The 27,488-nt window shown below is 43.1% G+C and overlaps 1 long non-coding RNA gene and 1 pseudogene across 1 annotated transcript in view; one reads left to right on the forward strand and one right to left on the reverse strand.

Moving 5' to 3' along the window:
- The window catches only part of LOC144577975 (uncharacterized), a 67,845-nt gene that overhangs the window by 38,922 nt on the left and 1,435 nt on the right, over positions 1–27,488 (reverse strand). The window lies entirely within an intron of this gene.
- On the forward strand, positions 15,309–17,149 carry LOC100393560 (PR domain zinc finger protein 14 pseudogene; annotated as a pseudogene).

Genomic DNA, 27,488 nt, shown 5'->3' on the forward strand with positions numbered 1-27,488 from the left:
CTCCACAGCGCTCCATACAAAAGCGCACTGTTACAGGTGCCCTGTTGAACCAGCAAACTAAGACCTGAGAGGGCTGAACTTGAGACTGAATGGGTCTTGAACTGTGACCCAGCCCAGGAAATCCCAGGGACTCAGCGTTTGGGGGAGCGCAGTGCGACCAACAAAACGGCGATTCCAAACGCTCCCGGTGAATAGGTTTTTTTTTTAAAGTGCAGCTCCGCGGGGGAGGGGCTTCAGCCATTACCGAGGTAATCAGCCCCTACTGAGGTACACGCCCATTGCTGACGCAGCCTGCTGCTGCCGAGGCAACCCGGTACAACAGAGAGACTCTGCCGCAGGGTGTAGCCTGAGGCAGCAGGGCGGAGACCACAGCAGAAGGGCGGAGCCTGCAGGAAAAGGGCGAACCTCACACCAGCAGGGCGGAGCCTCGGCAGGCAAAAAGTGACTAGACTGCCTCCTAGCTGGGCAGGACAGCGAGGCGGACACTCACAAGGAAAGCCCCAACCCCCACCCAGACAGAGCATCTGAGAAAAAAAAGGAGTTTTCTTACGAGTTAGGTTGCAGCAGAACTAAACATAGCAGCCTAGCAGCCCTGAATGAACAACAGAGCTCACAGCTCAGCACTTGAGCTCCTACAGACTGTCTCCTCAAGTAACTCCCTGACCCCTCTATATCCATAAGACTGACATTCGGCAGACATCATCCTGGGACAAAGATAGCAGAAAAAGAAACTGGTAGCATCCCTCGCTGTTCCGCAGCCGCTACAGGTGCACCCCAGACAAGCAGGGCCTGAAGTGGACCTCAGCAGTCGTACAGCGAAGGGGCTAGACTGGTAGAAGGAAAACCAAGTAACAGAAATACTCCATCATCAACAATCTGGGTGTCCACTCAGAGATCCAATCAAAAAGTCAGTAACTACACAGACGACAGGTGGATAAATCCACAAAGATGGGAAGAAACCAGCGCAAAAAGCAGGAAAACACCCGAAACCAGAACACCTCGCCACCTAGAAAGGACCAAAACTCCTCACCAGCAAGGGAACAAAGTTGGACGAAGAATGACTGTGACGAAATGACGGAATTAGACTTCAGAAGGTGGATAATGAGAAACTTTTGTGAGCTAAAAGAACATGTTTTAAATCAACGTAAAGAAACTAAGAACCTTGAAAAAAGATTTGAAAAGAGATTTGAGGAAATGATAACAAGAATGCATACCTTAGAGAGGAATATGAATGAATTAAAGGAGATGAAAAACACAATACGAGAACTTCACGAAACACGCACAAGTTTCAATAGCCGAATTGACCAAGCAGAAGAAAGAATATCTGAAGTCGAGGATCAACTCAATGAAATAAAACGAGAAACCAAGATCAGAGAAAAAAGCGCAAAAAGGAATGAACAAAGTCTCCAAGAAATGTGGGACTATGTGAAGAGACCTAACCTACGTTTGACAAGTGTACCAGAATGTGATGAAGAGAATGAATCCAAGCTGGAAAATACTCTTCAGAACATTATCCAGGAAAATTTCCCCACCTAGCAAGACAGGCCAACACTCAAATGCAGGAAATACAGAGAACACCACAGAGATATTCCGCAAGAAGAGCAACCCCAAGGCACATAATCGTCAGATTCAACAAGGTTGAAATAAAGGAGAAAATACTAAGGGCAGCCAGAGGGAAAGGTCGGGTCACCCACAAAGGGAAGCCCATCAGACTCACAGCAGATCTCTCGGCAGAAACTCTACAAGCCAGAAGAGAGTGGAAGCCAATATTCAACATCCTTAAAGAAAAGAACTTTCAACCCAGAATTTCATAGCCAGCCAAACTGAGCTTCGGAAGTGAAGGAAAAATAAAATCCTTTGCGAACAAGCAAGCACTCAGAGATTTTGTCACCACCAGCCCTGCTTTACAAGAGCTCCTGAAAGAGGCACTACACATAGAAAGGAATAACCAGTACCAGCCATTCCAAAATCACACTAAATGCTAAAGAGCATCAACATAATAAAGAATCTACAACAACTAACGGGCAAAACAGCCAGCTAGCATCAAAATGGAAGTATCAAATTCACACATAACAATATTAACCCTAAATGTAAATGGACTAAATGCACCAATCAAAAGACACAAACTGGCAAATTGGATAAAAATCCAAAACCCATCAGTGTGCTGTATCCAGGAAACCCATCTCACATGCAAGGATACACAAAGGCTCAAAATAAAGAAATGGAGGAAGATTTACCAAGCAAATGGAGAGCAAAGGAAAGCAGGAGTTGCAATCCTCATCTCTGATAAAATAGACTTTAAAGCAACAAAGATCAAAAGAGACAAAGAAGGCCATTACATAATGGTAAAAGGATCGATACAACAAGAAGAGCTAATGATCCTAAACATATATGGACCCAATACAGGAGTACCCAGATGCATAAGACAAGTTCTTAATGACTTACAAAGAGACTTAGACTCCCACACAATAATTGTGGGAGACTTTAACACTCCACTGTCAATATTAGACAGATCAACCAGACAGAAAATCAACAAGGATATCCAGGGCTTGAACTCAGACCTTGAGCAAGCAAACCTGATAGACATTTACAGAACTCTCCACCCCAAATCCACAGAATATACATTCTTCTCAGCACCACATCATACCTACTCTAAAATTGACCACATAATTGGAAGTAAAGCACTGCTCAGCAAATACAAAACAACTGAAATCATAACAAACAGCCTCTCAGACCATAGTGCAATCAAGTTAGAACTCAGAATTCAGAAACCAACCCAGAACCGCACAGCTTCATGGAAACTGAACAACTAGCTCCTGAATGTTGACTGGATAAACAACGAAATGAAGGCAGAAATAAAGAAGTTCTTCGAAACCAATGAGAATGAAGACACAACATGTCAGAATCTCTGGGACACATTTAAAGCAGTCTCTAGAGGAAAGTATATAGCAATAAGTGCCCATATGAGAAGAATGGAGAGATCCAAAATTGACACCCTATCGTCAAAATTGAAAGAGCTAGAGGAGCAAGATCAAAAAACTCAAAACCCAGCAGAAGACAAGAAATAACTAAGATCAGAGCTGAACTGAAGGAGATTGAGACACGAAAAACCCTCCAAAAAATCAATAAGTCCAAGAGCTGGTTTTTTGAAAAGATCAACAAAATAGACAGACCACTAGCCAGATTGATTAAAAAGAAAAGAGAACAACCAAATAGATGCAATAAAAAATGATAAAGGGGAAATCACCACAGATTCCACAGAAATTCAAACCATCATCAGAGAATATTACAAACAACTCTATACACATAAACTAGTAAACCTGGAAGAAATGGATAAATTCCTGGACTCCTGTGTCCTCCCAAGCCTAAACCAGGAGGAAGCTGAAACTATGAATAGACCAATAACAAGGTCAGAAGTCGAGGCAGCAATTAAGAGCCTACCACACAAAAAAAGCCCAGGTCCAGATGGGTTCACAGCCAAATTCTACCAGACACACAAAGAGGAGCTGGTACCATTTCTTCTGAAACTATTTCAAATAATACAAAAAGAAGGAATCCTACCCAAGTCATTCTACGAGACCAATATCATCCTGATACCAAAACCTGGCAGAGCCCCAACAAGAAAAGAAAACTTCAGACCAATATCCATGATGAACATAGATGCAAAAATCTTCAATAAAATATTGGCAAGCCGATTGCAACAGCAAATCAAAAAACTTATTCATCATGATCAAGTAGGATTCATCCCGGGAAGCAAGGCTGGTTCAACATACGCAAGTCTGTCAACGTAATTCACCACATAAACAGAACCAAAAACAAAAACCACATGATTATCTCAATTGATGCAGAGAAGACATTTGACAAAATTCAACAGCCCTTTCTGCTAAAAACCCTCAATAAACTCGGTATTGATGGAACGTATCTCAAAGTAATAAAAGCTATTTATGACAAACCAACAGCCAATATCATACTGAATGGGCAAAAACTGGAAGCATTCCCTTTGAAATCTGGCACTAGACAAGGATGCCCTCTGTCACCACTCCTATTCAATATAGTAGTGGAAGTTCTAGCCACAGCAATCAGGCAAGAAAAAGAAATAAAGGGTATTCAAATAGGAAAGGTGGAAGCCAAATTGTATCTATTTGCAGACGACATGATAATATACCTAGAAGACCCCATCGCCTCAGCCCAAAAACTCCTGAAACTCATAAGCAACTTCAGCAAAGTCTCAGGATATAAAATCAATGTGCAAAAATCACAAGCCTTCCTCTACACCAATAACAGACTTAAAGAGAGCCAAATCAAGAATGAACTGCCATTCACAATTGCTACAAAAAGAATAAAATACCTTGGAATACAACTCACAAGGAACGTAAGGGACCTCTTCAGGGAAAACTACAAACCACTGCTCAACGAAATCAGAGAGGACACAAACAGATGGAGAAACATTCCATGTTCATGGTTAGGAAGAATTAATATCGTGAAAATGGCTATACTGCCCAAAGTAATTTACAGAATCAACGCTATCCCCATCAAGCTACCATTGACTTTCTTCACAGAACTGGAAAAAACCACCTTGAACTTCATATGGAACCAAAAGAGAGCCCGCATAGCCAAGTCAATTCTAAGCAAAAAGAACACAGCGGGGGGCATCACACTACCGGATTTCAAACTATACTATAAGGCTACAGTAATCAAAACAGCATGGTACTGGTACCAAAACAGAGATATAGATCAATGGAACAGAACAGAGGCATCAGAGGCAACACAACATAGCTACAACCATACAATCTTTGATAAACCTGACAAAAACAAGCAATGGGGAAAGGACTCCCTGTTCAACAAATGGTGTTGGGAAAACTGGCTAGCCATGTGTAGAAAGCAGAAACTGGACTGCTTCCTGACACCTTACACCAAAATTAACTCCAGATGGATTAAAGACTTAAACATAAGACCCGGCACCATAAAAACCCTAGAAGGAAATCGAGGCAAAACCATCCAGGACATAGGAGTAGGCAAGGACTTCATGAACAAAACACCAAAAGCATTGGCAACAAAAGCCAAAATAGACAAATGGGACCTAATGAAACTCCACAGCTTCTGCACAGCAAAAGAAACAGTCTGTAGTGTGAATCGGCAACCAACAGAATGGGAAAAAATTTTTGCAGTTTACCCATTTGACAAAGGGCTGATATCCAGAATTTACAAAGAACTCAAACAGATTTACAGGAAAAAAACAAACAAGCCCATTCAAAAGTGGGCAAAGGATATGAACAGACACTTTATGAAAGAAGACATATATGAGGCCAACAATCATATGAAAAAATGCTCATCGTCACTGGTCATCAGAGAGTTGCAAATCAAAACCACATTGAGATACCATCTCACGCCAGTTAGAATGGCGATCATTAACAAATCTGGAGACAACAGATGCTGGAGAGGATGTGGAGAAAAAGGAACACTTTTACACTGTTGGTGGGAGTGTAAATTAGTCCAACCATTGTGGAAGACGGTGTGGCGATTCCTCAAGGCCTTAGAAATAGAAATCCCATTTGACCCAGCAATCCCATTACTGGGTATATATCCAAAAGACTATAAGTCGTTCTACTACAAGGACACATGCACACGAATGTTCATTGCAGCAGTGTTTACAATAGCAAAGACCTGGAATCAACCCAAATGCCCATCGATGATAGACTGGATTGGGAAAATGTGGCACATGTACACCATGGAATATTATGCAGCAATCAGAAATGATGAGTTTGTGTCGTTTATAGGGACATGGATGAATCTGGAGAACATCATTCTCAGCAAACTGACACAAGAACAGAAAATGAAACACCGCATATTCTCACTCATAGGCGGGTGATGAAAAATGAGAACACATGGACACAGAGAGGGGAGTACTAAACACTGGGGTCTATTGGGGGGAAAAGGGAAGGGCCAGTGGGAGGGGGAGGTGGGGAGGGATTGCCAGGGGAGAAATACCAAATGTGGGTGAAGGGGAGAAAGCAAACAAAACACAGTGCCCTGTGTGTACCTATGCAACTGTATTGCATGCTCTGCACATGCACCCCAAAACCTAAAATGCAATAAAAAAAAAAGAAAAGATGATATTCAATTCCATAGAAGCTGTCAACAAATGAATATTGTTAGTAACATGTACAAACCAGATCATTTGGGGTTTTGTAGCTTTAGGTGTTTCAATAAACACTGCAGAAAGTTAGGATTATGGTGTTCTGAAAATGTAACCACTATGAACTTTAATGTAACCACTGTGAACTTGTAGATCTTGTGGTAGCTGTAACATTTGTCACATCTGTGACATTTAGGTGCATATGCTGCAGACAAAAAAGTATGCACAGTAATACACACCCACTTACACACATAGATTTATGTATATGAATATGCATATGAACATACATGTAATGACAAACAATGGCATACACAGAAACATTCACACACATGCATGTAAACATAGACACACACATACACACCTACTTACACATATATCCATGCATGTGTATGCATACCTATACCTAATAATGCATGCACATACTCATACACATGAGTAAGCACACGTATACACATACATGTGCATATTTATTGAACAGATGTTCAATAAATAATTTTAAAATTGAGTTTTCGAAAATGTAAAAACATCTAAATAAATAAAAACCAAATGCAATACATAAGTGTTCATATAGTTTACTAAGATTTTAGCAAAATAAATGTTCTTGAACATACTGTCATTGTTATAAACAGAGCACCAATATAAACCTCAAGTGTTCTCCTTCCTGAATATGTTCTATTTCATCCCTGCCTCTTTTTCTAACCTCCTGCTGCCCTGATTCTCTCGTCTCTTGTCTTGTGATACCTCAGTCAGACCTGAACGTAGCAGAAATTTAATGCTGAAAATAGGTAGCACATTATAGACTCATTGAAATTTTCACCCCTTTCACAGCCTTTGAAAGCCTGAAACTCTCCTAGGAATTTTGGTTATTTTCTAAGGATTTTTACTCAAGAACCTCCTTCATCTTCATAATTTTCACATACAATAACTTTTCTACTCTCATTAACCCAGAAGTTGAACTTTATTTTATACTTAATTTTGTGAAATTTTAATATTTTAGTTGTTATGACTACATTAACTTTTACTATCTTTACACAGGGAATGACACAAAATGTCAAACATATTATTTAAAATTCATAAAACTAAGTTTAACAATAATACAAATAATTACACCTCTAAATGTTACTTTTGTGTTAGAATCATAATTTTGAGTTATAAAAGATACACAAAGACTTATGAAGCTTGTTATCTCACAGACACACACACACAGCAGCAGTCAAAGGATTTTCACCAAAGATGAACAGCTGTGCAGCCCTCCCTGCAGAGTCCAGGCACCTGGCACCTGATGCAGCCTCAGGGTGAAGTCCCAGAGAAGTGGCAGCAACAGGAAGATGTCTTGCCCTCCAAGTCTTCTGAATTTTCCAGGGAGAACAAGGATGTGCAAAAGATGGGGTCCAAGAGCTCTGAAATGTTCTCTGGAGAGGGCTTTGTAAGCTTCAAACTAGAACAGGAGAAAAGCCAGGATGGAGGACTGGAGAGAGCCCCAGGAGATCCAAGGGGAAGCTTAGAAAGGACATTAGTGATGATTCTGCAGAAAGACGATGAGAAGTCAGAAGGGGACTTCAAGAGGCCCTGAAGTATTAGTAAGTTTCTCACTCAGGGGCCCAAACTAGAAGCATCTGGAAAACAACCTGCAAGTCCATTTGGGCAAAACGGTGAGGAGGTCAGTGAAGGTGTGGTTCCCGTGAGTGTGTCTCATTGCTGGCCATGCTGCTCCCAAGCCTGGCAGCCATGAGAGACCCAGGAACCCAGCATCCAGGAGGGCTCGGAAATCTCACGTGGATGCCCCACAGCAGCTGTCCTTCCTCCATCCCTATACCCAACAGATGCTGGAAGCCCATATTAAAAGGTTTCAAGCAATGCACAGGTGGGGTCCAAGTCTCCAGTCCCTGGAGCCCCTAATTCTCTAGGCTGGTGAGGCTCAGCGCCCCCCCCCCACTCCCACACACATCGATGGGCATACCTCTTTGGCTACCTGCCAATCTGGGGCTGTCTCCTTCACAGCCCAGGTTGCCAAATTTCTGGGAGGATATCCTCAGAAACTAGAACAAGAGAAAAGTCAGAATGGAGGGCTCCTAGTCCAGGAGGAAAAGAATGACAAAAATGTCAGTCCCTACCCTAGACAGTCCTCTCCTTGCCCCCTCACCTATGAGAGGGACCCTATCTGGTGACAATCACAGGTGCTCAGTTGCTTCTCGGATTGGACAGGAGGGCAGGTGGCCTTCTCAGCTCCTCACATGCGGCCTTCTAGGGGGAATTTGGAGAGCCAGCCTAGAGCTGCATCTGAGTTCAGCAATGGCCAGGAACCAGCTATGGGAGGAGACTGAGACCCGTGTGGTGGCAGAGCTGTGCTGGAGTTCGGCCCAGGATCCTGATCTGCAAGGGATGAAGACACCATGAAGCCAGTGGAGGCCAAGGAGGAGAAACCTTCTCCTTTTGAAGTCACCTCAGGATTCAGTGTGATCGCAAATGCCCAAAGTGTTCATATAAATCTGAGGAGTATGGGGTCTGTAGAGACCAGCAAGTCTCCAACTCTCTAGAACTTCTGTTGCTTTGGATCCAGGAGAGCAATGCCAGAAAGCACAGCTTGTTCCTAAGTGTGAGCTCACAGTGGAGGTAGAGTCAGGGAAGCAGCCTCCAGGCTGTGCCTCTGGCATCCTCCTCCAGGACTGTGCCACTGGCCTGTGGCTTCAAGTCTGCTGCAGACACCTGCTCCCATGGAAGTGAGGGACCAACGTGGGACAGCTGGAACCTGTGGGCCCAAAAGGGAAGGACCCATGGAAGAGTCAGACCAAGGTGCACAGCCCTACTGATGGCAGTGCCCCTGGAAGGAGGCCCAGACCAAGGGAGCTGGGACATAGGTGTGCAGGACTCAGGACAGCCCCTGCCAGAGAACAGAGGGGCACCTCCAGAAAGCCACTTCTAGAAACAGATCACTCATAACCTGGAGTATCTTAACACCAGGAAAAAAGGCATAGAGCAGAAAGGCCCCCTGCAAAAAGTCAAGCCCTGCTCAGCCACTGCCCAGAGCCGGTGCCCAGGCACAGGAAGGTTGTGCACAGGCAGCTCTCACCCTTGCTGGACAAATCCTGGAGGATGAATTGAGGCCTTGGCATGGATGTGGTCCTTCACTGTTAAACTGGCACAAAGGGAACTCCAAGCCCAGGCAGATGGGTGTTCTTGCTACCACAGAGGCCATCCCACCCAGAACAAAAGAGAATTCCCAGAGAGATGGCCTGCAGTCACCAAGACACCCCCATGAGCCACAGCTATTCTGTTAAAAGGAGGATCAGGGACAGCAACAGCAATTGTGCTTTGCTGCCAGGGAGGCTGTTTGCCTGGCCAGTGCCTGACAGCATAGGCCAAGGGTGGCAAATGTCCCAGGCCACCTTCACTATTATACATAACACTGCTCCAAAGGTGACTCACATCTGGGCAACCCATTCATGATTCTAATGCCTTTCCTGGGTGGAACAAGTTTCCTCCCAGACAATATTGGTCTGTCCTGTGCAGAGAAAATCTGTTTTGTTTCAGATTAGCACGTCCTCTTTGTGTTAAAAGCGTCTTCTTACCAATTCATGTTTTCTTTCCAAATATATCTGTTTTTCCTGAGGAGAGGTGGCGGCTTCCATCTGTGCTGTGCTGGGGCTTAGGGAAAGGGTCAGCATCCCCTTTTCATTCCGGAAGTGCAGCTTCCAGAAAGGCCAGTGCATGGAAGAGGCTGGGGGGTGTCACAGACGCACCCTCCCCTTGGATTCCCTCACTGCACCTGGTTTCTAACTGAGTCTTGACAGAAAGCCTTCAGGACATGAGCCCTAAGGGACACCACCCAGGGATTTGGCTCATGCTGGCCTCCTTGATTTCCAATACTCTGACCTTTGTGCAGCTGTAGGAGATGGTCTGCAGGGGCCTCACAGGGTTGAATTCCTCTTGGGCTCAGGAAGGTCCCAGCCAACCAGCCTCACAGTCCTCAAGTCACCTTGGAAGTTTAGGGGGTGTCCTGTGCTGGCTCTGGGTCAGAAATGGGAGAGACTGTGCCCTCTGAAGCTCAAAGTGGGAACAGAGGAGGCTGCCCTGGATCCTTCTCTGCCTGCTGAGGTCTGGGATGGACATGTGCCCCATCAACCCTCTTGGCTCAGCCTTGATGACACCACAGCATCCCCTTCAGCCTCTCTTACCTCACTCTCCAGGACAGGACTTTTCACCCCACAGTGGAGGGGCGCCCAGGGACAAATACCCACCCTGTGCAGAAGCCATCTGAACAGACCCGAGGGCTGTTAGGGTGGGGTGTGGGAGAAGAATTGGGGAGGATCAAGCCAGGGCCAGGGCCAGCGGCAGAAGCAGGAGAGAAATGGGCCCAAGGCCCCCCACCCCTACAGGTAGAGTGTGGAGGTGGGGCTCCTCTCTCCCAGGGCAACCCCAGACCTTCCGCTGTGCTCCCCTGTCCCAGCTGCAGAGGCTGCTTTCCCTCAGCATGGAGGCCACCACAGAGGGCTGGTACCTCACTCCTGAAGGTTCACTTCCTCAGGGCAGATCCACAGCCACCCGCCTGGGCTTGGGAGCCTTGGAGAGGGTGCGGGGTGAGGGGGGACAGTCGTCACCAGGGTCCCATGGCCTAGTGACCATTCCACGTGGGCAGGGTGAGTGGGGGACGAGTTCTTGAGGAACCTATAGGTACATGTGGCCTTTCCCTTCTGGATTCTCTAGCAGCACTTAATAGATCCTCAGGGCATACTCTCTTCTCTACTTCAGAGGTAGGAAATGCCAGAGGCAATCACTGAGGGAAATGTCAGGTCATTTCAAAGACCCCAGGGAAAGCCAGGTTGGAAACGAGGCATAAATGAAAGACAAATTAGAAAGATTGCCTCCGATGCCTCTGTTTTGTTCCATTGGTCTATATCTCTGTTTTGGTACCAGTACCATGCTGTTTTGATTACTGTAACCTTGTAGTATAGTTTGAAATCTGGTAGTGTGATGCCCCCCTCTGTGTTCTTTTTGCTTAGAATTGACTTGGCTATGCGGGCTCTCTTTTGGTTCCATATGAAGTTCATGGTGGTTTTTTCCACCTACAACCATACAATCTTTGATAAACCTGACAAAAGCAAGCAACGGGGAAAGGATTCCCTGTTTAATAAATGGTGTTGGGAAAACTGGCTAGCCATGTGCAGAAAGCAGAAACTGGACCCCTTCCTGACACCTGACACTAAAATTAACTCCAGATGGATTAAAGACTTAAACATAAGACCTGGCACCATAAAAACCCTAGAAGAAAATCTAGGCAAAACCATCCCGGACATAGGCGTAGGCAAGGACTTCATGACCAAAACACCAAAAGCATTGGCAACAAAAACCAAAATAGACAAATGGGACCTAATCAAACTCCACAGCTTCTGCACAGCAAAAGAAACAGTTACTAGAGTGAATCGGCAACCAACAGAATGGGAAAAAATTGTTGCAGTTTACCCATCTGACAAAGGGCTGATATCCAGAATTTACAAAGAACTCAAACAGATTTATAGGAAAAAAACAAACAAGCCCATTCAAAAATGGGCAAAGGATATGAACAGACACTTTACGAAAGAAGACATATATGAGGCCAACAATCATATGAAAAAATGCTCGTCATCACTGGTCATCAGAGAGATGCAAATCAAAACCACATTGAGATACCATCTCACGCCAGTTAGAAAGGCGATCATTAAAAAATCTGGAGACAACAGATGCTGGAGAGGATGTGGAGAAAAAGAAACACTTTTACACTGTTGGTGGGAGTGTAAATTAGTCCAACCATTGTGGAAGACGGTGTGGCGATTCCTCAAGGCCTTAGAAATAGAAATCCCATTTGACCCAGCAATCCCATTACTGGGCATATATCCAAAGGACTATAAATCGTTCTACTACAAGGACACATGCACACGAATGTTCATTGCAGCAGTGTTTACAATAGCAAAGACCTGGAATCAACCCAAATGCCCATCGATGATAGACTGGATTGGGAAAATAAATAGATATTTTAAGCATTCTTACAATTATTAAAGAATTTGAATTGAAAATAAGAAACTCTCCATAAAGAAATCTCCAGACCCATATTGCCTTATTGGAGAACTGCATGAAATGTTCAGAAAGAGTTAACACCATTTTGTACTACCTCTTCCATAAAAAAGAAGAGAATGGAGTATATTAGGATTCATTTTATGGAGCTAGTATTTAAAATCAGAAAAAACACAAAAGAAAAAAAAAAGCCCTACAAACGAATATCCCTCATGACTATAGTTCCCAATTATGGTTAATAAAATATTAGCAAGTCAAATGCAGTGTTATATACAAAGAATAATACTGTACCATGACCAAGTGGGTTTTTGTTCCAGGAATACATGGCTAATTCTATATTTATATGTCAATCCATGAAATCCATTTATTAATACACTAAAAAAAATTATATCAACCAATGCAGAATAAACATTTGAAAACATTTAACACAGATTTATAGGAAAAATTCCCAACAAATTAAGTATAAAAGAGAATGTTCTCAACTTAAGAAGGTGCGCTATGGACTAGATTATGTTTCCCAAAAATTTAAATATTGAGCTCCTTATTTCCAGTGTGACTGTATGTGAAGATGGAACTTTTATGAGGTAATTAAGGTTAAGTTAGGTCATACAAGTGGTCCTACTTGGGTAGGACTAAAGTTCTTCCAAGAAAATACACCACAGAGAGCTTCCTTGCTTTCTCTTCACACACATGCTCCATGGAAAGGCCTCATGAGGATGTGGCAGCAAGATGGCTGTTTGCCAACCAGGAAGAGAGCCCTCACCAGAATCCAAGCATGCTGGCATTCTGTTCTCAGACTTTCAGCCTCCACAGCTGTAAGGATAAGAATCTGTTGTTGAAGTTGCTCAGGTTATGATATTTTCTTATGGTAGCGCAAGCTGACTAATACAAAGAGCATTGACAAAAATAGCACAGCTAACATTATAGTTAGTGGTGAAAGACTAAGTGCTTTCCTTTTAAGATTGTGAGCAAGGCAAGGATGTCCACTCTCACCCCTTTAACATCGTGCTGGAAGTTCTAGCAAGTGTGGTAAAACAAGAGAAGAAAATAAGAAGACCATAGATCAAAATGACAGAAATAAAACTGTGCCTCTTTGCAGAATGATATGATTTCTCAGGAAGAAAATTACAATAAATCTACAAAAAATGTTTAAAATTATTGAGTTCAGCAAAGTTGCAATATGCAAAATAAATACATAGAAATAAATTTTATTTCTGTACATTAGCAATGAACACATGGATATCAAAATTAAATATGCAACACCTTTTATAATTGCTCAAAAAAAGACCTACTTTGGTGTAAATCTAACAAAAGGTGTATAAAACTGTATGCTAAAAATAAAAAATGCTTGTGAAAGCAGTCAAAGAAAATCCTAATAAATGGAAAAACACACCATGTTAATCATTTAGAGAAGAGAACATAAAAAAGATGATGTCTCCCAAAACTGACATATAGATTGAATGCAATTTTTATGATATCACAGCAGGATTGTCAATACATATTGAAAATATCATTCTAAAATTTTTATGTAAACACAAACCAACTAAAACGGTTAAAATAGATTTGAAAAATGAGAACAAAGTAGGATGAATACATTTTCAGTTTCCAGACTTGTAAGGCTATAATACTAAGGCTGGTATTGGACAAGGGACACATAGATTAATGGAAAAGAATACATAACTCAGAAATAGACTTGTGAAAACATGCTCAACAGAATTTTGACAAATGAACAAAGGTAGTTTTATAAAGAAACAATAACCAATTTTTTTTGGTTAAATGATGTTGGAACATTTGAACATCCATAGGCCAGAAAATTAATTCAGTGGAAGTCTCATATTTTATAAAACGTTTACTCAATTTATATTACTGACTTAAATTTAAGCCATAATATTATAGAACTTTAGAGAAAAACAATTTGAGAAAAATTTAGGTCTAATAATGTTCGTCAACTTAACACCAAAAACATGGACTATAAATTGTTCTACTATAAGGACACATGCACACGAATGTTCATTGCAGCACTGTTTACAATAGCAAAGACCTGGAACCAACCCAAATGCCCATCCATAATAGACTGGACTGTGAAAATGTGGCACATATACACCATGGAATATTATGCAGCAATCAAAAATGATGAGTCCGTGTCCTTTGTAGGGGCATGGATGAATCTGGAGAACATCATTCTCAGCAAACTGACATAAGAACAGAAAATGAAATACCGCATATTCTTGCTCATAGGCAGGTGATGAAAAATGAGAATACATGGACACAGGGAAGGGAGTGCTACACACTGGGGTCTATTGGGGGGAATAGGGGAGGGACAGCGGAGGGGGGGCAGGGAGCTGGGGAGGGATAGCCTGGGGAGAAATGCCAAATGTGGGTGAAGGGGAGGAAGGCAGCAAAACACACTGCTATGTGCGTACCTATGCAACTATCTTGCATGTTCTGCACATGTACTCCAAAACCTAAAATGCAATAATTAATAAATAAATAAATAAATAAATAAATAAATAAATTTTTTTAAAAGTTAAATAATGAAAAGAAAAAACAACATGGGCTCAATAAATAAAGGAAATAGAAAGTATCTTAGAAAAAAAAGAAAATAATAGATTGGACTTCATCAAAACCAAATACTTTGGCTTGCTGAGAAATCCCATAAAATTATGAAAAGATAAGCCACACACCACAAGGATATATTTGCAAACTATATATTTAATCCAGAACTAGTATCTAGAATACATTTTAAAAAAACACTTAAAATACAAGTTAAAAGAAATCCAGGTAGCAAACAGGCAAATACAAGAAAAGATATTTTATTAAAAAGGATATACATGATAAATATGCACGTAAAAAGCTACTTAAAATCATTATCAATCGATAAAATTAAAATTATTTGCTATCGTTGTATTATCACTAACAGATTAGCTAAATTTAAGAAAATGACATCAAATCCTTGTGAAAATGCTAGGAAAGGAGGTCATTCATATCATACATTGCTGGCAGGGTGGTAAATGGTACAGCCACTTTAGAAAACACTCAGTCTGTTTCTTAAACAAAAACTCCAAACATGAAATACCATATGACCAATGAATGCACTTCTGGGCACTTGAAAATTTATGTTCACGGAAGTCTACAGAGCCCGAGTGGCCCTGCAGCGTCCTGGAGGTGTCCACTCCGTGGCAGCGTTCTCGGAGGTGGTGTCGTAGAGCCTCCTAGCACGTGGGCCCAGGATGGCTCTTCCCCGGCCAGGTGAGGCCGCCCCTCCGGACAAGGTGTGCTGCCCCTCCGAGAGCAGCCTGCAGAACCTGGCCGTGTACTACACGCCTTTCCCGGCCTATGGACACTACAGAGACGGCCTGGCCACCGCGGAGGAAGACTTCCAACCCTTCTGGCAGCTGGAGGCCGCCGCGACTGCTGCCCAGGCCGTGCCCCTCTTCGCCTTCCGCATGGTGCCTCCAGTGCTGAGCTTGAGTCTGGGCCTACAGAGGGAGCCTCTACGATCTGCCCTGGTACGGCAAGCTGCCACCGTGATACCCAATTCCCCACGTCCCCAGGGAAGTGCCGCCCTTCCTGAGCTGCAGCCGCGAGTACATGGGGGCCAGCGGTGAAGGTCTGGGCCACCAAATCATTGGTGGCCGCAACAAGAGTGACCTGTGTTGTGGACCTGAAACTTTCATTTCACCGCCCCCTGTGGATGCCTCTCTGTTACCTGATGGGCTGAGGACCTCGCAGTTATTACCTTGCTCACCCAGCAAGCAGTCTGAGGATGGTCCCAAATCCTCCAAACAAGAGGGGACATGGCCTGCTCGGTTCCACTTCAGGGAGGAAGACCTGCACTTCATTTTGTACGGGACCACTCCAAGCCTGGAGCACCCAGCCAGCCTGCAGCATGCGATTTCAGGCCTCCTGGTCCCCACAGACAGCTCTGGATCTGATTCTCTTCCTCAAACTCCGGATAAAGACTCCTTTCAACTTCCAGAAGGTCTGTGCCTCATGCGGACCTGTTTGGTAAAGTCTCACATTTTGGCGTGTTCTGCAGTAGTTTTATTGCCAAAGGAGTCAGGTTTGGGCCCTTTCAAGGTAAAGTGGTCAACGCCAGTGAAGTGAAGACCTACGGAGACAATTCTGTGATGTGGGAGATCTTTGAAGATGGTCATTTGAGCCACTTTATAGATGGAAAAGGAGGTTTGGGGAATTGGATGTCCTATGTCAACTGTGCCGGCTTCCCCAAGGAGCAAAACCTGGTTGCTGTGCAGTGTCAAGGGCATATATTTTATGAGAGCTGCAAAGAGATCCACCAGAACCAAGGTCTCCTTGTGTGGTATGGAGACTACTATGAGACATTTCTGGACATTCCTGTGAGCCTTCAGGTCACAGAGCTGGGGAAGCAGCCATCTGGGCCCTCTGAAGAGTCTGCAGAAGGCTACAGATGTGAAAGATGTGGAAAGGTATTTACCTACAAATATTACAGAGACAAGCACCTCAAGTACACCCCCTGTGTGGACAAGGGCGATAGGAAATTTCCCTGTTTTCTCTGCAAACGATCCTTTGAGAAACGGGACCGGCTACGGATCCACATTCTTCATGTTCATGAGAAGCACTGGCCTCACAAGTGTTCTACGTGTGGGAAATGTTTCTCTCAGTCTTCCAGCCTAAACAAACACATGCAAATCCACTCTGGAGACAGACCATGCCAGTGTGTGTATTGTACTAAGAGGTAGGTTCACGGCCTCCAGCATACTCTGCACACACATCAGGCAGCACTCCAGGGAGAAGCCCTACAAATGCAAGTACTGTGGTAAATCGTTTGCATCCCATGCTGCCCATGATAGCCATGTCCAACGTTCACCCAAGGAGGATGAGTGCTGCTCCTGTAGCATCTGTGGGAAAATCTTCTCAGATCAAGAAACATTCTACTCCCACATGACTGTTAGCCCTGCCAGGCACAGTGGCTCACGCCTGTAATCCCAGCACTTTGGGAGGCCAAGGCAGGTGGATCACTCAAGTCTAGGAGTTCCAGACCAGCCTGGGCAACATGGTGAAACCCCGTCTCTACCAAAAAACTATAAAAATTAGCCAGGGATGGTGGCACATGCCTGGGGTCCCAGTTACTTGGGAAGTTGAGGTGGGAGGATGGTTTAAGCCCAGGAAGCAGAGGTTGCTATGAGCTGAGATTGCCCCGCTGCTTCTCAGCCTGGGTGACAGAGCCAGACCCATCTCAGAAAAACAAAACCACTAGCCCTCAGAGCATGGAGACAATGTGAAAACAAGGGATTCAGATTCTCTCTATTTCTTATGGGTTATAGAAGTCCCTGCAGTTCAGGAACTAGGAATATAGTCCTAGTTTTTGTGATGAAAAGGTGGCTTTTTCTCTACTATCTGCCTTGTACACACACACACACACACACTCACAGGTGATTACCATATAGTATTTTATATATATAAATAAACTGGTCCCACCATGTTACCCAGGCTGGTCTCAAACTCCTGGGCTCAACTGATCCTCTCGCCTCAGCCTCCCAAAGTGCTGGGATTACAGGTGTGAGCAACTGTTCCAAGCCTAGAACAAATTCCCTAAGAATTCACTTATCATACTGTGCACTTGGCAGAAACAAAAACAAACAAAAATGCCACTAAATAAAGAAATTAATTAATAAAGAAGTAAATATTAATTTAAAGACAGGCATGATGGCACATACTTGTAGTCCCAGTTGCTTGGGAGGCCAAGGCAGAAGGATTCCTTGAGCTCAGGAGTTTAAGTCTGTAGTGCTGTATGATTGATCACACCTGTGAGTAACCAGTGCACTCTAGCCTGGAAACATAGCAAGAGTCCCCCCTCTAAAAAATTACATAAATAAATTAAATAAAAATAAAAATTTGGCCAGGTACAGTGGCTCATGGCTGTTAATCCCAGCACTTTGGGAGGCTAAGGTGGGCAGATTGGTTCAGCCTAGGAGTTCCAGACCAGCTTGGACAACATGATGAAACCCTATCTCTACAAAAAAAATATAAAACATTAGCTGTGTATAGTGGCACATGCCTGAAGCCCCAGCTACTCAAGAGACTGAGGTGGAAGGATCAGTTGAGTCTGGGAGGTAGAAACTGCAGGTAGAGGCTGCAGTGAGCCACAATGCACAGCCTGGGTGACAGAATGAGACCCTGTCCCAAATAAATAATAAGAACTCATTCAAGGCAGCTTCATTAGTATTGTAACTGTCCTCAGACATGAATTAATATTCCATATTTATTTTGATTAAACACTGTTCCTACTCCTCCCCCAACATATGGCAAATGCCAGTTAATGTGTATAACTCCAAACAAAGTTACTTGAAGGGCACAGAAGTTATTTGTCCTACCATCTGTGACATTAAGTAATTGGGGAAGAACCATGATAACCAAATGAAGAAAGGTTAAAAAAAATACTGATATTGCTTTAGGCTTAAACCAGATTTCATTAGTGATGAATAGGTAGTATAAAATAAACAGGATATGTTTGGGGGTTTTTCTAATTAGTTGGGTCTTCCTAATATAGGGTGCAGTGCACATACAAACACACAGGCCCACTGAAAAGAAAAATGTGCTCTGCATGGTATCCTATGGCTCATGCAAGTGTTTGGGGAATGTGTTTTTTTTTTTTAATGTGCGCAGAGGCCTCAGACTCATCTCATATGTGGATCATAATTGCCAACAACTATCGAGCATTAAACCTGTTAGATGATACCACTGAGTTTACCACTTTACAGATGAGGAAATTGAGACAGAGAGAGATGAAAGAAGTGGGGCAAGCTGAATTGCCTCTAAGCAGCAAAGTCAGGTCTTCCCAACTCTAGAGTCCAGCCTCCTAACTAGCTTCTGTGCCTGGTTTATGGATCCTGTTAAGAAAGTAGCATTTTTCAGGGCAGGGTGCAGTGAGCTCATGCCTGTAATCCCAGTATTTTGGGAGGCCAAGGCACGTGGATCACCTGAGGTCAGGAGTTCCAGACCAGGCTGGCCAACATGGCAAAATCCCTCCTCTACTAAAAAACCAAAAATTAGCTAGGCGTTTTGAGGCACACCTGTAATCCCAGCTACTTGGGAAGCTAAGGCAGGGGAATCACTTTAACCCGGGAGGCAGAGGTTGCAGTGAGCTGAGATGTTGCCACTGTACTTCGGCCTGGGTGACAGAGCCAGACTCTGTCTCAAAAAAAGGAGAAAAACGAAAATAGCATTTTTCTAATGACTACACATCCCATTCTTCCCTATATTCAGTCAAGCAACAACAGACTTAAATATCCACATGGAAGATTTGAGACCAGGATGAGCAGGATAAAAGTGCTTCGAAGGCAGCCATAGCTGCTGAGAATCTGTCCTGTCCCAGCTGTGTTTCTGCTGGCCACCTGGGGATCTGCTGCACCCTCCACCCATGGCCACAAATGGAGCAAATTCAATATGGAAGAGATGCCCCTTCCAGAGGGAGGCTCCCAGCTCTTGCAGAGTCCTTTGAGAGATAGATATAGTGCAGGTGGAAAAGCAGTGACAGATTCTACTCTAGGGAATTCTTTGCTGCCTTACTGAGGTCTGAGTAATTTGTCCTAATGGGAATGTGACCTGTTGTTTTAGGACTGTTTTACTTCATGTTAATTAAGACAGAACAATGGTCTTTCAAAGAGATGGGGGCTCACTATGTAATTAGGGAGCCTTTCCTTAACTGCTGGTTCAAAATGTATTACTTGAAACATTTTCTTACTGTTATAAGTTTAAACATTATTTTTAAATCAAATAGTAAAGCCATCAGAAACTGGTGATCTTGGAGAAACCCTATCTCTAAAAAATTAATAAATAATATAAAAACCAAAAGAAAAAAGAAAATGTATATTCACACACATAAACCTGTATACAAATCTTTACAGAATACCTCATAAATGGAACCACATGCCCTTATAAAGGGCTTGAGAGGAAGGTCACCCCTTCTTGTCTTCTATTTTCCTCTGAAGTAATCACATTGGAAGCAGAGAGCAGCCCTCGCCAAACAAACAAATCTATGAGCAGCTGAATCTTGGACTTCCCAGCCTCCAGAACTGTGAGAAAATAAATTTCTGTTTTTCATAAATTACCCAGTGTCATGTGCTTTTGTTATAAGCAGCACAAAATAATGATATGTTTATACAACATTCTTTTTTTTGTACATATAAGTTCATACCAGTTTTATTTGTAACAGCACAAATTTGGAAACAACCCAAATGTTCATTAACAGATGATTGAATATAAAAACTGTAGCATACCCATGAAATGAAATACTATCAAGCAGTTAAAATGAATGAAGTATTGATACACACAACTATGTGAATGAATCTCAAAAACACAGTCTGAATATGTCAAACAAGCACAACAACAAAGTTTACACTGTATAGTTCCATTTATACAAAATTCTAGGACATGTAAACTAATAGATAAGGCCAGGAAGTCGATCAGTGGTTTATTTGGGATGGGAGAGTCAGTATCAGTTTTAGGGGAGTAAACATGTGCCAAAACCTATTAAGTGGCACATTTTAAACATGTAAAGTTTATTTTGTATCAATTTTTTCTTAATATAGCAGTTAACAAAAAGATAATAACATTAGCAATAATAAGATAATAACAATAATAAAACATAACATTCTTAAAATGGTATCATCAGAGGAATGTAAAGATCCTAGGGGCTTTGAGGGGTTAAGTACAAGGGAAGTGGGTGTGCCTATGAAAGGGTGGAATGAGGGGGTCCTCACGATCATGCAAAAGTTCTGTGCCTTTACTATGTCAGTGGCATTCTGCTGGTGGGGATACTGCAGTATAGGTTTTCAAGTTATTCACATTGGGGAAGCTGGATAAGGGGTAAAAGGATCTCTCCATATTGCTTCTTTCAACTAGATGTGATTCAATAATTCCCTCAATATAAACACTTTAATTTAAAAAATCCAGCTTAAGTTATGTAAGATGCATAAGTCCTAGAGATCTAATATAATAGCATGAGGACTATAGTTAATAATACTGTGCTGTATGCTTAAAATTTTCTGAGAGAGTAGATGCTAAGTGTTTTCACCACACACAGAAACAGTAAGTAAGTATATGAAGAGATGGATATGTTGATCAGTTTGACTGTAGTGATGAACTCACCAGGAATATGTCGTATTAGTCAGGGTCCTCCAGAGAACCAATAGTGTAGTGTGAATATGAGATTTATTATAGAAATTGGCTCACATAATTATGGGGACCAAGGAGTGCCACAATATGCTGTCTGCTACTTGGAGACCTAGGAAAGCTGTTGTGTAATTCAACCCAAGCTTTCTTTTTTTTAAAATTAATTATATATATATTATATATAAAATTAATTTATATATATATATATATACATGTATGTATTTTATTTATTTATTTATTTTACTTTAAGTGCATACTATATCTGGCATTCCTCCCCATGTTATCCCTCCCCACCCTCCCCTCCCTCCGCACCCCCTGCTGTCTCTTCCCTACCACCCCCAGCTGCCCCCAGTGTGCGAAGCTCCTCTCCCTGAGTCCACGTGTTCTCATTGTTCAACACCCACTTATGAGTGAAAACATATGGTGTTTGGGTTTCTGTTCTTGTGTCAGTTTGCTGAGAATGATGGTTTTCTCAACCCAAGCTTTCTAAGTGTTGGGGGAAAATCTGGCCCCCAAGCTGGGGGCCAATGCTAAGGGTAATTTGCAGCCTGGCTACTGTGCATGCTCCTCATGGAGACCTGTCCCATTTTGAAAAAAATTTGATTTTCTAACTCTGCATTCACTCTCTTTTCTCCTCCCCAGCTCCTGGATTTACTCATAGGGATTGAACTGCAGGGGCAAGAAGCAGCAGTTCTTTGGAGATCAGTGAGATCTATTGAAATTCTAAACCTTCAGGGGAGTTCCAATGGGCCAGCCCTTACACACTCACTGTACTCATACACCTGCTTGCACCTGTACACTCTTCCTTCCCTGTTGCTGGGTCAGCTAACCAAGTTTTACCTCTGGGCAGGCCTCACTGGTACCATCCCTATCCCTGGTCTCAGACCTTTTGGCCTAGGTGGGCCTGACCTCACTGGGCCACACCCTCCACCCTAGGCCTGAGGTTAGAGCAGGGGCCTCCATCTGGAGGTCTAGTCTGAGTCCCCACAGCTTCAGCCTGCACCAGTGGTCTCTGATTCTGGTTGTGGCCGGGGGGTCCACCTCTTGTCACTGTCTGGCTGGCTGTGTAGTCACTGCACTCTGAGAGTCAGTCCTCACTGCAGTTCCTGCTGTTCCCTGCCTCCTAGCCTGGGAGTCTTCTCTCTATCGGAACCATCTGGAGCCACAGGGAGAAAATGTGTGGAGGTGTGGGAAAAAGACTGTAAACTTCTGTCCTAACTGCTGTTCTAGTACCTGCCTAAAGTCATTGGAGACCAAATTGCTTCATACATTTTAAAACCAACTTTGAGCTAGCCGAGTAATTATTGTAATGCATTATTCAGTTAGTCAGGAGAGCTGGATCCTCACTTCCTGCCCCCCCCAAAAAAACAAAACAAGAACCTCAAACACTACAAAATGTATTTTCATTGTATAGGTATCTGTTGTTTCCTGCAGATGATCAGTTGTCACTAAATTCTCAATTTTATTTTGTTGTGTTGCTAAGACTAATTTTCTTTCTTTCTTTTTTTCTTTTCTTTTCTTTTTTTTTTTCTTTTTTTTTTTTTGAGACAATCTCACTCTGTTGCCCAGGAAGGGGTACAGTGGTGAGATCTTGGCTCACTGCGACTCCGCCTCCTGGGTTCAAGCAATTCTCCTGCCTCAGCCTTTCCAGTAGCTGGGACTGTAGGCACCAGCCACCACACCTGGCTAATTTTTGTATTTATAGTAGAGACAGGGTTTCATAATATTGGCCACGCTGGTCTGGAACTCCTGACCTTGTGATCCACCCGACTTTGCCTCCCAAAGTGCTGGGATTACAGGCGTGAGCCACCGTGCCAGGCAAGACTAATTTTCTAATTAAGGCCCATGTGTGATGCCAAGCAGGCTTGCCTGACTTTGTGGAAGTCTCTGGTCCTGCCTTGTCTAACAATCTTGAATGTGCTGGACAAGCAACTGTCAGAAGTGACAGCTGACAGGATTGTGGAATAGGCATGTGGGGAGCAAGTGACCTCAATCCCACCTCTGCAGGAAGGTTCCAGCCCACCAGGACTGCTGCCCTGCATGCCTGAGTCTGGCCCTTCCTCCCCAACCTGGTGCAGCTCTGACACCCCAGAGAAAAGGCTGCAGGGAGAGCGCTGGCAGCTCCTGTCTTGCTCTGCTAGGCAGGCTGCCCAGGAGACAGTAGCAGGCTCAGTGGTGGGTGCTCCAGGTTCTGGGCCAGGTGGGAGCTGGGACTGCAGGGAGCAAGGGCGAGGAAGGTGGCGGTGCTTGTGTAAGTGTACATGTGCACACATGTGTGTGTGTGTGTGTGTAGGTGTTGGTTTCTCTGCATTTACTATCGCATGCTTTTAACCTCCCAAAAGAAAAATTGTAACTCTCTGCAAAGTGATACACCTGGGATTCTTCACTAAAGATGCAGGCTCAGGCCTGGCCTCCTCTCCTGGGCTCCAAGTTCAAATGGGGAGGGGCAGTGCTGAGAGATGCTGGGGGAGTCCACTTAGAGAGGCTGGGCTGGTGGAGAGGGAATGTTCTCACATTTTAAACAGCAAGGGAGGACATTTCACACTGAACTTTCTTCCTGAGCTTCCTCTTGTTTTTCCTGTGGCTCACACACATCTCACAGACCATGCCTTTAGGAATTAAGACATCCCTCAGGTCCTTAAATGATTGATTCTGCTGTGTGTGCACCTATGTGCGTGTTTGTACACAAGTGAGTGTGTGCATGTGTAAGTGTTCATGTGCATGCATGTGTGTGTACCTGTGCCTAGGTGTTGATTTCTTCTTCACCCTTTACCCTCCCATGCTAACTTTCCACCTCCAAAAGTCAAAATTGTAACTGTCTGCAAAGTGATAGACCTGGTCATGGTATAAGTTATGTCTTTATTCATTTTTCTTTTGCTAATTATGTGGTTTAGAAACATCTAATGACCACCTATAATCTGCCTAAAATGGTGCTAGGTAGTGGTAATTAAGTCATACACAGTACATTCACTCAACATGTTTTTTACAATCTTCTTGGGGAGGCATATATATACAATACAAATATAAATGAGCATTTCCAGTTATAAATACTCATTTACATTTGTATTATATATGTTTCTTCGATGGAGAGAACCAGGTGCTGAGAGAAAGAGAGCATTACAGGGCAGATCTAAATTAGGTTATGGCAAGTAGTTGGTCAGGGAAAGCCCTTCCTGATGAAGTAATATTCTATCCACTGATTTAGCCAACATTGAATAAATATTTATTAAGCATTCACTGCTCTTGGTGTTGCAGGCACAACATTAAACTAAAAGTACAAAATTATGTGTCCTCATGAACTTGCATTTTAATTAGGAGAGACAGATAATAAACCAAATAGATAAGTCACCTATGACACATAGCAGATGGTGGTCAGTGCTATGGAGATCGCGGTGTGTTTGCCAACGTTATCATTTCTTGTTCTTCCATTACTAAAAATAAATCCCTGATTTGTTGTGTTTGTCAATATTTGTGGTGTAAATGTCCCTGCTGTTGTCAAACTCAAACTGCCAATATATATTTAGAAAAAAAACTCAGAGTCTAAAATGTTCAGAAAATGCTAACAATTAGCTCTTGTGCAGTGGTGAGAGCTGGCCTCAGCACTCCTCTGTGGGGGGCAGACAGTGACTGGGGAGGGTGATAGGAATTTTGGATACTTTGACTAGCATGTTCACATTTTCCCCTCACCCAGGTGCTTAAACATGTTAGTATTCTCTGATTTTATGAGTTCAACTTTTCTAGACTCCACATATAAGTGAGATCATACAGTATGTCTTTCTGTACCTGGCTTATTTCACTTCATAAAATATTTCCTAGGTTCATTCATGTTGTAGCAAATGTCAGCATGTCTTTCTCTTTTAAGAAAAAGCATTGTACATGCTGTGTATAGATGCCACATTTTTTCATCCATTCATTCTTTGAGAAACACTTAGGTTGTTCCTTTATCTTGTCTACTGCAAATAGTGCTTCAGTGGACATTTGGGGCAGATACCTATTTGACAGACTAATTTCATTTCTTTTAGATATATACACAGTAGTGGCATAGCTAGATCTAATGATTATTCTATTTTTGGTTTTTTGAAAAACTTTCATACTGCTTCATATGATGATTGTATTAATTGACATTCCCACTAACAGTGTCCAAAGCTTCCCTCTTTTCACAGCGTTACTCACACTTCCTACCTTTTGTCTTTTTCATTACAGCCATTCTAGCAGGTGTGAGGTTATATTCTACTTTTACTTTCATTTGTATTTTTCTGATGATTAGTGATGTTTAACCATTTTTCATGTATTTGTGTGTCATTTTGTGTTTTCATTTGAGAAATAAAAACGCAATTTTAATAGGGTGGTCAGGGAAAGCATCACTGCACAGGTAAGATGTAAGCCATGATTGGAAGGAGATAAAGGAGCAAGTCCTGAGGCTACCTGGGGAAGGGGTGTTCTAGGCGTTCTCAAGCAGACATGACCTCCAGCACCACACACTGTGAAGCCCCTTTCCCTTGAAAGTGTGATGGGTATAGTGACTTGCTTTTAACCAAATGGATGTGGCAAAAGCCATGAGATGTCCCTTTTATGGTTAGGTTAAAATAGATTTGACTTTTTTCTTTCTAGCAGCCTCTCTCACTTTCACACTTTGGTAAAGAAAGTTTACCCATTGGAAAGGCCCTGTGACAAGTAATGGAGAGAGGTCTCTGGCTGACACTCAGTAGGACATGAAGCCCTAAGCCCTACATACAGCCCACAAGGAACTGAGTCCTGCCCACAACAACATGAGCCTCAAGGTATATCCTTCCCCAACTGGGCCTTCAAATGAGCCCCAGCATGTTGGGGCTTTGATTGCAGGCTAGGGAGAGACCCTGATTTGGAGAGTCTAAATAAGCCATTCTCAGGTTCCTTACCTGGGGAAGCTGTGAGTTAAGAAATGTGTGCAATGTGAAGCTGCTACATTTGCTGTGATTTCTCACTGGGTGATAGGAAGGCATGCGCAGTCTGCAGGAAGAGCAAATGCAAAGACCCCAAGGCAAGACTGTGCTGGTTACTTTAGCATGGCTGCAGCAGAGCAATGGAGAAGAGAGAGGGAGGGGGTGAGATGGGAGAGGGAACTAAGGCTGGATGATGTAGGACTTGCAGGGCACTGAAGCTGACATTTGAGAGTAGTCAAAGCATCCAGGGAATTGGGGGGAAAGTGGCACAGGGCATGTGCTTTCTTCTCCCCACACCATTTATGCTTCTGGTCCTGGGCTCCAGGGCTGGGAGGGGAGAGTTAGGATCACCTGTGCATTCCGCATTATGAAACTGGAAGACTGGATTAAGCAACTGAGTACCGCAGAGCCAGAGCCAAGCCTGTGCTAACCAGCTCGACATCTTGAATCCATGAATGAGGATGGCCTTCACAGTGGAGGAAGCAGACCAACTTTAGAGCACAATGCCTGCACTGCAGCTTCTCTGGTCACCAGCGATGTGACTCTGGTCAAATGGCTGTCTCTATTAACCACAGATGACCCCAAAGTAAATGTGAACAGCAATTCCAGCCTTCTTCCACATTTCTTAAGAGGATCAAATGGAATTGATGCAAACATATTTAAGCACTCTGAAGGGCTAAAACATTCTAAAATCTTCTCATTTTCAAGTTCCAGGACCCTGAAATCCAAACATGAAAGTCTCCTTGGGCTGCCCAAAGCAGAGAAGACATTTCTGAAAAGTATCTGGGTTAAGGAGGGAGAAGCTGGGTGTGGCTGGGAGCTCTCCACAGGGGGCACTTGGCTCATGAGGTTCTGTGTGTGAACTCATGCTCAACAGCTCCTTTTGGATTCCACTGAGGATAGAGCCAGAGAGAACAGACTGAAATGACAGCAAGTAAACTGTCAGTAAAACAATCACAACGAAGGCAGGGGGCCTGGGAGAGACCAGCAGGAGCACTCCTAAGAGGGAGAGAGCAACTTTCCTGGAAGCAGAGAAAGAGGTAAAAATAGCCAACCGCCACATTTCAGCCAAGGATTCCTGAAGCAAGAGAAGGCAAAAGGAAGAAGAATTTAGTTTTTTAAGGTTCATTTTAATTTGACTTTTTTTTTTGCTATTAATTTAATGGATTATCAGAGTTGACTCAAGTTGGACATAAAGATGCAGTTGAAATGGGGTTTTGAAAAGT

The sequence above is a fragment of the Callithrix jacchus genome, chromosome 10, assembly GCF_049354715.1.
Source record: "Callithrix jacchus isolate 240 chromosome 10, calJac240_pri, whole genome shotgun sequence".
Classification (NCBI taxonomy): Eukaryota; Metazoa; Chordata; class Mammalia; order Primates; family Cebidae; genus Callithrix; species Callithrix jacchus.